General features: G+C 48.1%; 1 protein-coding gene across 4 annotated transcripts in view; it reads left to right on the top strand.

The window, feature by feature from the left end:
• si:ch73-103b11.2 (trichohyalin) overlaps positions 1-7,500 on the top strand; it is a 299,632-nt gene that overhangs the window by 5,561 nt on the left and 286,571 nt on the right. For all 4 annotated transcript variants that reach the window (XM_060922770.1, XM_060922768.1, XM_060922767.1 and 1 more), the window contains exon 2: positions 7,427-7,500. This exon is cut by the window's right edge and continues 192 nt beyond it. The gene's annotated coding sequence lies outside the window, so the exon portion shown is untranslated. The remainder of the gene's footprint in view (positions 1-7,426) is intronic.

The following is a 7,500-nucleotide window of genomic DNA, read 5'->3' as shown; positions in this document are numbered from 1 at the left end:
GAGGTCCCACAATTAAATGTGATGTGAAACCAGTGATGACAACAGGTGACTGTAATCATGATTTGGTACAAAATCAGCATCCAGGAAAGGCCGAGTGTTTGAGGAGTAAAGACGGGTACGAGGATCTCCAGTTTGTCAAAAAATGTGTGAAAAAATTATTGAAATGTTTAAAAACAATGTTCCTCAGAGAAAGATAGGAAGGGATTTGGATATTTCACCCTCTACGGTGCATAATATCATTAAACCATTCAAGGAATCTGAAGAAATTTCGGTGTGTAAAGGGCTCAAGCCTAATCTGAACCCCCGTGATCTCCGATCCCTCAGATGGCATCAAGAACCGTCAGGCTTTCATCTAAACGGGGGAACAGGGGCGCTGCGCCCTCTTACTCTCGGCGTGCGCCCCCTTACCGACTCCGTGAAAACATCCCAGCAACACTACGTGACAATGTGTCTGATCATCAAATACGTTATAATTGCTCCAAAAATATTCCAATCATAGTAGATACACCGCCAGACGGTGCAAAAACAATCCGAATTGGCGTTTTCCAGACTGAGGCGCCATGTTTAGTTGTTTACTTGTCGCGGCTGCTCTTGCGAGATTTGACATGGGTTACATACAAGGTCAGCTGACTTGTAGCGCGAGATTTCTCGAGACTGAATGACCTTTCACCCACCGGCGCGGGAGCTTTTGACAGAAGTAGTTCGCAAGTTGTTTTTGTTGACACTTGGGCATTTAAAGATGTCATCCCGCAGCACGAAGCGGAAGAAAGCCGAAGACTGTCCGGGGCAGAAGAAGATTACTTCTTTCTTTTTCAATGTTGACAGACAATTTGTTACAATTTCCCTCTCAGATACTCAGAATGTCCCATTGGAGCATTTTTCAAAGGCTTTGCACGGCGGGGGGGGACAACCGGCACCATCTCCCCCCCGCTTCGCTCCCTCGCCATGGTGAGCGCCCTCATACTAAATTTTTCTAGAAAAAACCCTGAGAACCGTCATTCATCTACAGCTGATAGAACCACATGGGCTCAGGATTACTTTGGAAAATCTTTATCAAGCTACAATACGGAGTTCCATCCACAAACACCAGTTAAAACTTTACTGTGCTAAAAGGAAGCCTTATGTTAACTGTGTCCAGAAGCACCGTCGACTTCTCTGGGCTCGGAGGCGTTTGGGATGGACCATCACACAGTGGGAACGGGTATTGTGGTCAGATGAATCAGTATTCCAGGACACTTTTTTTTTTTGGTAAGAAATAGATGCCGTGTGCTCTGGACCAAAGATGAAATCGACCACCAAGACTGTTACTAGCAACAAGTCCAAAAGCCAGGGTGTGTCATGGTATGGGGTTGGGTCAGTGTCTTTACTTACACTTCTGTGATGGAGCATTAATGCAGAAAAGTACACTGAGATTTTGGAGCAACATATGCTGACTTCAAGACGACGTCTTTTCCAGGGAGATTTCAACAAGATGACGCAATACCACATTCTGCTCACATTACGAAGGCGTGGCTGTGGAAGAAGAGGGTGTCCCCCCCCGTCCTCAATAGAGACTGTGTGGAGAACCATGACCCTGTAATGTTGCACACCTTAAGACCTGTTTGCAGGTAGAACGTGTCAAAATAACACCTGAAACGCTTCATCACTTGGTGTCTTCAGTTCATAAACATCTTTTAAGTGTTGGGAGAAGGAATGGAAACATGTATATAGTGGTAAATGTTTTACTCTAACAACTTTTTTGAAATATGTTGCAAGAATCAAAACTGAAATGTGTTTATTTTGAAAAAAACAAAACAATAAAATTCATGAACTAAAACATCAAATAACATGCTGTTGTATTGTTTTGTCTGCAGTACAGGCCAAAGATTATTTACAAGTCCCCGTTTTCAGCTTCAATATACCATCCCAACTTTTTTTGATTTGGGGTTGCACCATATTGGCTCGGGAACACTTCAGAAAACTGTTGTCAGTAAACACAGTTCATCACCTACATCTCCAATTGCAACACGAAAGCCATGTATCAACAGCGTCCAGAAACGCTTGTGAATTCTCTGGGCCTGAGCTCATCTGAGATGGACTGACGCAAAGTGGAAAAGTGTGCTGTGGTCTAATGAGTCCACATTTTTGGAAATCATGGACATTGTGTCCTCTGGGCTAAAGAGGAAAAGGACCATCCAGATTGTTACCAGCACGAAGTTCAAAAATGAAGTCAAGTTTATTTATATAGCACTTTTAACAATAGACATTGTTGCAAAGCAGCTTTACAGAATTTTAATGACTTTAAACCTGAGCTAATTTTATCCCTAATTTATCCCCAATGATGAAGCCTGTGGCGACGGTGGCAAGGAAAAACTCCCTCAGACAACACAAGAAACCTCGAGAGGAACTGTTCATGACAACTGCAGTCCTAAAGTTAGCAAGTCAGCTGTAGTCCTCAGCCATAAAAGCATTACTGTAAGAGTCCAGAGCGTCCTCCAAGTGCGACTTTCAACTGTCCATTTGGGGCCGTCCTCCACAGGAGCGATGTGATGAGACTCCAACCAGACGTAGGGCATCAGGATGGAAAAGCCAGCATCTGTGATGGTATGGGGGTGTGTTAGTGCCCATGGCAAGGGTAACTTTCACATCTGTGAAGGCTCCATTAATGATGAAGCCATGGCCTAAAGGTTAGAGAAGCAGCTGTGTGACCAAAATGTCACTGTTTCAATTCCCTGGATCAGCAGGAATGGCTGAAATGCCTTTGAGCAAGGCACCTAACCCCCAGCTGCTCCCCGGGCTGCCCGCTGCTGTGGGTAGGTCAGGGTCCTGTTGTATGTCACTCTGGATAGGAACATCTGCTAGATTCCTGTAATGTAATATAATGAAAGGTATACAGGTTTTGAAGGAAAAATGCTGCCATCGAGATGATCCCTTTTTCAGGGATGTTCCTGCTTGTTCCAGCAAGACAATGCCAAGCCATGTTCTGTATGTGTTACAACAGCATGGCTTCGTAGTAAAAGAGTGCAGGTACTAAACTGGCCTGCCTGCCTCCCATTGAAAATGTGTCATGCGTTATGAAGTGCATAATACAACCCTGGACTGTTGCGCAACTGAGGTCTTGTATCAAGAATGGGAAAGAATTTCACTTTCAGAACTTCAGCAGTTAGTGTCCTCAGTTCCCAAACGCCTACTGAGTGTTGTTAAAAGGTGATGTAACACAGTGGTAAACATGCCCCTGTCCCTAATTTTTGGAATGTCTTGCAGACATCACATTCAGAATGAGTGTGTATTTACAATAAACAATAAAGTTTATCAGTTTGAACATTAAATATCTTATCTTTGTATTGTGTTCAGTTGAATATCGGGAGGAAAAGGGTTTGCAAATAATTGCAGACTTTTTTGGAATATGGGTTGTAATTCTAACAATTTAATGAGGTATTTGTAAGGATTTTTTAAAAATAGGAAGTCCTCCTAATTTAATATTTAGTATATCTCCAGACATATTTTTTAATTTGATTTGGCACTAACTAGCTGTTTCATAATCACTATGATAAAATGGATGCATCCATCTGGTGATTTATTAGATATTTAGAATATTTTATATTCTTTAGGGGGCAGGGTTGTTGAAGTTTTCACGAATGATTAGATTGAACAGATAGTTATGGCCCTTTTCCACTACCCTTTTTCAGCTCACTTCAGCTCACTTCAGCCCGACACGGCTCGCGTTTCGACTACCAAAAAACAGCACGACTCGGCTCGCTTCAGCCCTGCTTAGCCCCTAAAACTTGCACCGTTTTGGAGTGGGGCTGAAGCGAGCCAAAGCAAGCCGAGTGAGGCTGGGGGCGTGAGGAGACACTCCCCTGTGCGCTGATTGGTGAGGAGGAGTGTCCTCACATGCCCACACACGCCCCACGAGCATGCTGGGATCTGTAAACACCGTAAACTCAGAAGGAGAAGAATTACGAGAATTTCTGAAGCCTTATGCGCCTCGCCTCATCTATACGCTCTTGCCAGTATCTGTCCGCGTTGTCGGTGACAACAAGCCACAGCACCAAGACCAGCAACACTAACGACTCCATGTCCTCCATGTTTATTGTTTACTATCCGGGTCGTGAGACTACCGCTTAAAAGCTCACTGATGTCACTGTTTGCACTGCTTAACGACATCACCTGACGTCCACCCACTTTCACTAACTCCACCCAATGTGTCCACCCACTTCCAGCCAGCACGGTTCAGCGCGGTTGTAGTCGAAATGCAACTCCAACAGCCCCGCTCAGCTCGACTCAGCCCGACTCAGCACGGCACGGCTCAGCCTGACTCAGCCGCGTTTGTAGTGGAAAAGCGGCATTAGAGATATTTCACTGCTTGCATTTGAGAGTTTTTAATACTAGTTATTTTGCAGTCAGGTACAATGGCAGGATTTTTAAGATAAATCCCATGGTTAATCAGACAGTTGTTATTTGACATTTGATAATTGATTTGTGGTTTATTAACTCTTTGATTGGACATTATTAAGTCAGTGATGGGGCACTGGTTGGGTGTACTATGATATCAGTGATTGGACATTATCATGAAAGCTTTATTTTGGCATTAACTGCATCTTTTATTAATTCCTTGAATGGCTCTTGTTGATAAAACAATTGAGCATTACAAAGTCGGTGATGGAACACTGGGCGGGGTTCATTATGAAGTCGGTGATTGGACACTGGGGGTGGGGTTAATTATGAAGTCAGTGATCGGACACTGGGCGGGGTGTGTTATGAAGTCGCTGATTGGTCACTGGGGGTGGGGTTAATTATGAAGTCGCTGATTGGACACTGGGCGTGGTGCGTTATGAAGTTGCTGATTGGACACTGGGCAGGGTGCATTAGGAAGTCGCTGATCGGACACTGGGTGTGGTGCGTTATGAAGTCGCTGATCGGACACTGGGTGTGGTGCGTTATGAAGTCGCTGATCGGATACTGGGTGTGGTGCGTTATGAAGTCGCTGATCAGACACTGGGTGTGGTGCGTTATGAAGTCGCTGATCGGACACTGGGTGTGGTGCGTTATGAAGTCCCTGGTCGGACACTGGGTGTGGTGCGTTACGAAGTCGCTGATCGGACAGTGGGTGTGGTGCGTTACGAAGTCGCTGATCGGACACTGGGTGTGGTGCGTTACGAAGTCGCTGATCGGACACTGGGTGTGGTGCGTTATGAAGTCGCTGATCGGACACTGGGTGTGGTGCATTATGAAGTCGCTGATCGGACACTGGGTGTGGTGCGTTATGAAGTCGCTGATCGGACACTGGGTGTGGTGCGTTATGAAGTCGCTGATCGGACACTGGGTGTGGTGCGTTATGAAATCGCTGATCGGACACTGGGTGTGGTGCGTTATGAAGTCGGTGATCGGACACTGGGTGTGGTGCGTTATGAAGTCGCTGATTGGACACTGGGTGTGGTGCGTTATGAAGTCGCTGATCGGACACTGGGTGTGGTGCGTTATGAAGTCCCTGATCGGACACTGGGTGTGGTGCGTTACGAAGTCGCTGATCGGACAGTGGGTGTGGTGCGTTACGAAGTCGGTGATCGGACACTGGGTGTGGTGCGTTACGAAGTCGCTGATCGGACACTGGGTGTGGTGCGTTATGAAGTCGCTGATCGGACACTGGGTGTGGTGCGTTATGAAGTCCCTGATCGGACACTGGGTGTGGTGCGTTACGAAGTCGCTGATCGGACAGTGGGTGTGGTGCGTTACGAAGTCGCTGATCGGACACTGGGTGTGGTGCGTTACGAAGTCGCTGATCGGACACTGGGTGTGGTGCGTTATGAAGTCGCTGATCGGACACTGGGTGTGGTGCGTTATGAAATCGCTGATCGGACACTGGGTGTGGTGCGTTATGAAGTCGGTGATCGGACACTGGGTGTGGTGCGTTATGAAGTCGCTGATTGGACACTGGGTGTGGTGCGTTATGAAGTCGCTGATCGGACACTGGGTGTGGTGCGTTATGAAGTCGCTGATCGGACACTGGGTGGGGTGCGTTATGAAGTCCCTGATCGGACACTGGGTGTGGTGCGTTATGAAGTCGCTGATCGGACACTGGGTGTGGTGCGTTATGAAGTCGCTGATCGGACACTGGTTGTGGTGCGTTATGAAGTCGCTGATCGGACACTGGGTGTGGTGCGTTATGAAGTCGCTGATCGGACACTGGGTGTGGTGCGTTATGAAGTCGCTGATCGGACACTGGGTGTGGTGCGTTATGAAGTCGCTGATCGGACACTGGGTGGGGTGCGTTATGAAGTCCCTGATCGGACACTGGGTGTGGTGCGTTATGAAGTCGCTGATCGGACACTGGGTGTAGTGCGTTATGAAGTCGCTGATCGGACACTGGGTGTGGTGAGTTATGAAGTCGCTGATCGGACACTGGGTGTGGTGAGTTATGAAGTCCCTGATCGGACACTGGGTGTGGTGCGTTATGAAGTCCCTGATCGGACACTGGGTGTGGTGCGTTATGAAGTCGCTGATCGGACACTGGGTGTGGTGCGTTATGAAGTCGCTGATCGGACACTGGGTGTGGTGCGTTATGAAGTCGCTGATCGGACACTGGGTGTGGTGCGTTATGAAGTCGCTGATCGGACACTGGGTGTGGTGCGTTATGAAGTCGCTGATCGGACACTGGGTGTGGTGCGTTATGAAGTCGCTGATCGGACACTGGGTGTGGTGCGTTATGAAGTCGCTGATCGGACACTGGGTGTGGTGCGTTATGAAGTCGCTGATCGGACACTGGGTGTGGTGCGTTATGAAGTCGCTGATCGGACACTGGGTGGGGTGCGTTATGAAGTCCCTGATCGGACACTGGGTGTGGTGCGTTATGAAGTCGCTGATCGGACACTGGGTGTGGTGCGTTATGAAGTCGCTGATCGGACACTGGGTGTGGTGCGTTATGAAGTCCCTGATCGGACACTGGGTGTGGTGCGTTATGAAGTCGCTGATCGGACACTGGGTGTGGTGCGTTATGAAGTCGCTGATCGGACACTGGTTGTGGTGCGTTATGAAGTCGCTGATCGGACACTGGGTGTGGTGCGTTATGAAGTCGCTGATCGGACACTGGGTGTGGTGCGTTATGAAGTCGCTGATCGGACACTGGGTGTGGTGCGTTATGAAGTCGCTGATCGGACACTGGGTGTGGTGCGTTATGAAGTCCCTGATCGGACACTGGGTGTGGTGCGTTATGAAGTCGCTGATCGGACACTGGGTGTGGTGCGTTATGAAGTCGCTGATCGGACACTGGGCGTGGTGCGTTATGAAGTCGCTGATCGGACACTGGGTGTGGTGCGTTATGAAGTCGCTGATCGGACACTGGGCGTGGTGCGTTATGAAGTCGGTGATCGGACACTGGGGGTGGGGTTAATTATGAAGTTGGTGATTGGACATGGGGTAATGGATGATGTGTGCGTTTGTTTGGCAGGTTTCTGTACACCTGGATCCTCTGCAATCCGGGATGTGGGCGTATCCCGGGGAGCGCTGCGTGGGATTTGGATC

This window comes from Neoarius graeffei, chromosome 5 (genome assembly GCF_027579695.1).
Source record: "Neoarius graeffei isolate fNeoGra1 chromosome 5, fNeoGra1.pri, whole genome shotgun sequence".
NCBI lineage: Eukaryota > Metazoa > Chordata > Actinopteri > Siluriformes > Ariidae > Neoarius > Neoarius graeffei.
The sequence above is the reverse complement of the archived record's forward strand: the minus strand, read 5'-3'. Positions and strand labels throughout refer to the sequence as shown.